Here is a 5,832-nt window from a genome sequence, read left to right on the forward strand (position 1 = left end):
GAGGCCGAGGCTCCTGAGGCCCAGGAAAGGGCCACCACAGGGTCGTCGTGACTCGGTGCTCCAGAGGCAAAGGCTCCTGAGGCTCGGGATAACGGCTCCGAGGCGGATGCTAAAGGAGAGGCACCTCCTTCCTGAGGCTGCCGTCCAGGGAGCCCTGCCGAGCGCTCCCGCTCCTGGGGACCGTCCCTCGAGGCCAGGCCGGCTTTGCCTAAATCTTGAAGCACTCCGCAAAATGAAGGGGTCTCCGAGCTGCAATGGTGATGCCCGTCAGTCGCTGAAGCTGAGGAAGTACATAGTTGTGGACGAGTAAGTACCTTATTTTAGTGATTTCCTGCGCGCCATAGTTTTTCCTAACCAAATCATGGCAGGGTCCCCATGGTGATGAAGCCTCAGGCGAGGCATCCTTCAGAGGATCCTGGTTCGATCCCGACGGACAGCCCCCCGCGCCCAGGTCCAACACAAGGCACGGGGCCAACTCTGGCCACTGGGGCGCCGTTAGGGGGCCTCGGACTTGAGCCTCCTGCCTCCTTCTTCCACAACTTGGCTTGTAGGCAGGGGCACGCAGATGGCCCTCCCACTGATCACTGCTGGCGGTCAGGTGCCCCTTGGGCCGTCTTCGTCTTCGGGTTGTGAAGCTGCATTAGCCAGCCCCCAGCCGGAGGCAGGCAAGATGTACCACACCCCTTTGGTGGCTCCCAGGGCCGAAGATGGGCTTGGCCGGGGACTAGAGTTCACGCGCGGGCGCAATGCTATCCGCTTCGAGCTCTTCGGCGAGGCGATGTGCGCGATGATTCGGCTTGGTGGAGAACTTGCCGGTGTCGACACCCGCCTCGAGGCAGAGGATCGCCAGTTGGCACGCGATTGGCACCAGCTGAAAGTCGCCATCAACCTCGGGCAGCTTCAGTGGAGATCGGGCTGATGCATGCGATGCGGCTTCCCTTGCAACTTCTTGCGAGGCTTGCGCCCGCGCCCTGGAGGAGGCCAATGCCGCCGACCGTCATCATGAGCAAGCCTAAGAGCGAGAGTGGGAGATCATGGCTTTAAACGTCACCCTCAAGCAGGAGATCAAGGCGCGGTGGGCCTTCCTGGCCACGTTGCCTGTCGGAGCACCCCTCAATGAAGTGTAGCTTCTGAGATGCCAGGAAGACCTGGCGTTGGAGGCCATGGAGCATAGCCTGGCATCGGATCGGCTGGAGGTGAGGGAGCAGCAGGCGGTTACGGTTGATGATGCTGTCACCAGCCAAGAGGCCCAAGTTCAGCTGGAGGTTGAGCAGAGGGTGGCGAAGGCATGTGCAGATCTGCGCCTGGAGCTGGGGCTGCTCAAAGCCGACCTTGAGGGCAGGACCACCGTCCTGAAGGTGAAACTGGAATCCGTCGAACAGCGTGAGAGGGCTGCCAAGGAAGCTCATGTCTCTTCTGAATCTGCCTTGGCCTCTGCCCGTGACGAACTATCTTCTCTTTAGCAGCAGGTCAAGGATATTGCGTCCCTTACAGAGAGGACCGCAAACGAAGCAAATCGCTGCCTAACGCTGTAGCGCGAGCATGCCTCGATGCTCCAAGATCTCAGGGCCAGGGGTAACTGCGCCCTGGGCACCATCTGCGATGAGCGCCCCTCACCCTCATGAGAATGATTACGCCAGCCACCTCAGCTTCTTCACCAACATCGTGACCCGCCTGGAGTAGCGGGCCATGAGGGCTCGCGAGCTTGTTGCGGAGAGGAGCCGGGGTCTTCTTGGGTGTGCATTCTCGCGTGTCTTCAACCACCTTCTCAATCGTGATTCCCACTTTGACTTCAACGCCGTTCTAGCCCTCGTGCCCACGGTTATTCAGGACAACCTGGCCCAGTGGGTGGATAACCATGTGGACACCCTGGTGGAAGAATTTGCTCCAGAGGATGAGATGGTTGTGCTTGCGGCCAGAGCAGGTGGCACAGGCAGCGATGATGAAGAGGATGGTCACAATGACGCGAGCAGTGTGAGCAGCGCGGATGGAGGTGATGAAGAGGGCACATCCAGCTAGGCCCGCATTTCATTTGCTTTAACCTGTATGACCAAAACTTGAACGCCTCCTTGTGAGAGCATTTTGAAAAGGGGGGCCCTTCACTACAAAAAAAAGAGACATCCGTGACATTTTGGGCCGAACGGAAAAATTTTCGGTCATACTTATGACACTTCTATGACGACAATTGTGACAAAACCCGGTATCATCATAGATGTGGTGGGCTCCTACTTCTATGACAAAAAATCATGACAGAAAATGGGCTTTTCGTCCTGGGCGGGCCGGAGACGCAGCTGCATGACAATCTTTGGGCCGTCCATGACGGAAAAACCATGATAGAAGGGAGGGCGAGGAAAATATCAGGGAGTTCCCGATTACGGTGGGTGGTTGCGGCCCGAGCGATGCGCATTTCTCTCGTACCGTACGCGTGTGGGTGCAAGGTGTTGGGCTCTAACTGAACCCGAGCGATTGCACTGCAGGCTACGCATTACTTAACCCAAGCGATCGAGCGATTCCTTCACTACTGCTGCTAACTGAAGCCGATCGATGCTACCTCTGGATGAATAGTGAGCGTTGCTGGGGGGGTTTGGATGAACAGTGAGTGTTGCTGGGGGGTTTGGATGAACAGTTCCCGGTGGGGGTTGATGAACAGGACCCCGTGGTCGCCTCTGGATGAACAAGACCCCGATCGATCGAGCCGGTTGGGGCTGGATGAATAGGAGTCCGTGGAGGGTTGGATGAACAGGACGACTCCATGGAGGGCTGGTTGAACAGTAGACAATGGAGGGCTGGATGAACAGTAGCCCGTGGAGGGGTGGTTGAACAGGAGCCCGTGGAGAGGGCTAGTTGAACAGGAGCCAGTGGAGTAGCGTGCGGTGGAGGTTGGATGGACAGGAGGCCGTGGATGAACAGTCACAGGTGGAGGCTGGAGGAGGTCGACGGTGGACGAAAGTAGCCCGTGGAGGCTGGAGGAGGTCGATGATGGAGATGAACAGTATCCCGTGGAGTCCCTTTTGCGGTACACCACACCCCTCCCAATGAACAGGACCCCCGTTTCAACCATAGCGCTCAAACACAAGTCCATTTCCTCCGTTTTGCGGTACGCCACACCCCTCCTGATCAACAGGACCCCGTTTCGACCGTAGGATGTCCAACATAAGTCCGTTTCCTCCGTTTTGCGATACGCCAGACCCCTCCCGATGAACAGGATCCCGTTTCGACCGTGGCCGGTCGCACACAAGGCTGTTTCTTCCGCTATGTGGTACACCAGGCCTCGTTTCGATCGGCTGTTCCGTCAATCCCTCCTGATGAACACGATGACGCATTCCATTCTGACCCTGCTGGTTGGCTCCCCATGAACACGACGACGACACAGTTTCTCCGTTCTGACCCATCCATGTACACGAGCCCTGGCTGTACGTATGCGCGAGTAGGCGTTCGTGACCCCGCTCATATGTACGTGCTATGCCTTGAGCTTGCGTTGGTTTTCCTTGAAGAGGAAAGGGTGATGCAGCAATAGTAGCGTAAGTATTTCCCTCAGTTTTTGAGAACCAAGGTATAAATCCAGTAGGAGGCTCCTCAAAAGTCTCACGCACCTACACAAACAAATAAGAACTCGCAACCAACGCAATAAAGGGGTTTTCAATCCCTTCACGGCCACTTGCGAAGTGAGATCTGATAGAGAAAATATGATAAGATAAATATTTTTGGTATTTTTATGATATAGATTAGAAAATAAAAGATGCAAATAAAATTAGATTGAAAGCTTATATGAGAAGAGATAGACCTGGGGGCCATAGGTTTCACTAGTGGCTTCTCTCAAGATAGCATAAGTATTACGGTGGGTGAACAAATTACTGTCGAGCAATTGATAGAAAAGCGAATAATTATGAGATTATCTAGGCATGATCATGTATATAGGCACCACATCCATGACAAGTAGATCGAAACGATTCTGCATCTACTACTATTACTCCACACATCAACCACTATCCAACATGCATCTAGAGTATTAAGTTCATAAAGAACAGAGTAATGCATTAAGAAAGATGACATGATGTAGAGGGATAAACTCATGCAATATGATATAAACCCCAACTTTTTATCCTCGATGGCAACAATACAATACGTGCCTTGTTGCCCCTGCTGTCACTGGGAAAGGACACAACAAGATTGAACCCAAAACTAAGCACTTCTCCCATTGCAATAAAGATCAATCTAGTAGGCCAAACCAAACTCATAATTCAAAGAGACTTGAAAACATAACTTAATCACACATAAAAGAATTCAGAGGAAATTCAAATATTTCTCATAGATAAACTTGTTCATAAACCCACAATTCATCGGATCTCGACAAACACACCGCAAAAAGAGTTACATCGAATAGATCTCCAAGAAGATCGAGGAGAACTTTGTATTGAGATTCAAAGAGAGAAAAGAAGCCATCTAGCTAATAACTATGGACCCGAAGGTCTGTGATAAACTACTCACAACTCATCAGAAGGGCCTTAGAGATGATGTAGAGGCCCTCCGTTGTTGATTCCCCCTCTGGCGGAGCGCCGGCGAAGGCTCCAAGATGGGATCTCGCGGATACAGAAGGTTACGGCGGTGGAAATAGTTTTTCGTGGTCGCTTCTGATGTTTTCGGGGTACATGGGTATATATAGGAGGAAGAAGTAGGTCGGTGGACGCTCGAGGTAGCCCACGAGGGTGGGGGGGCGCGCCCATGTGTAGGGGCGCGCCGGGCACCCTCGTGGCTGCCTCCCTTGTTTCTTGACTTCCACTCCAAGTCCTCTGGATCACGTTTGTTCCAAAAAGATCGCTCCCAAAGGTTTCATTCCGTTTGGACTCCGGTTGATATTCCTTTTCTTCGAAACACTGAAATAGGCAAAAAAACATCAATTCGGGTTGGGCCTCCGGTTAGTAGGTTAGTCCCAAAAATTATATAAAAGTGTAAAGTAAAGCCCATAAACATGCAAAACGGGTAATATAATAGCATGGAACAATAAAAAAATTATAGATACGTTGGAGATGTATCAAGCATCCCCAAGTTTAATTCCTGCTCGTCCTCGAGTAGGTAAATGATAAAAACAAAATTTTTGATGTGGAATGCTACCTAGCACAATTCGTAATGTAATTTTCTTTACTGTGGCATGAATGTTCAGATCCGAATGATTCAAAATAAAAGTTTATATTGACATAAGAAATCGTAATACTTCAAGCATACTAATCAAAGCAATCATGTCTTCTCAAAATAACATGGCTAAATAAGGTTCATCCCTATAAAATCATATAGTTAGGCTATGCTTCATTTTCGTCACACAAAAATGCTCCCATCTTGCATACCCCCAATGACAAGCCAAGCAACTGTTTCGTACTTAGATAATCTCAAACTTTTTCAACTTTCACGCAATACATGAGCGTGAGCCATGGATATAGCACTATGGGTGGAATAGAATATGATGATGGAGGTTGCGTGGAGAAGACAAAAAAAGAAAAGAAAGTCTCATATTGATGAGGATAATCAACGGGCTATAGAGATGCCCATCAATTGATGTCAACATGAGGAGTAGGGATTGCCATGCAACGGATGCACTAGAGCTATAAATATATGAAAGCTCAACAAAAGAAACTACTGGGTGTACATCCAACTTGCTTGCTCACGATGACCTAGGGCATTTTGAGGAAGCCCATCGTAGGAATATACAAGCCAAGTTTTACAACGAAAAATTCCCACTAGTATATGAAAGTGACAACATATAAGACTCTCTATATGAAGAACATGGTGCTACTTTGAAGCACAAGTTTGGAAAAAGATAGTAACACTGCCCCCCTT

The sequence above is a fragment of the Triticum dicoccoides genome, chromosome 7B (genome assembly GCF_002162155.2).
Source record: "Triticum dicoccoides isolate Atlit2015 ecotype Zavitan chromosome 7B, WEW_v2.0, whole genome shotgun sequence".
NCBI classification, from domain to species: Eukaryota; Viridiplantae; Streptophyta; class Magnoliopsida; order Poales; family Poaceae; genus Triticum; species Triticum dicoccoides.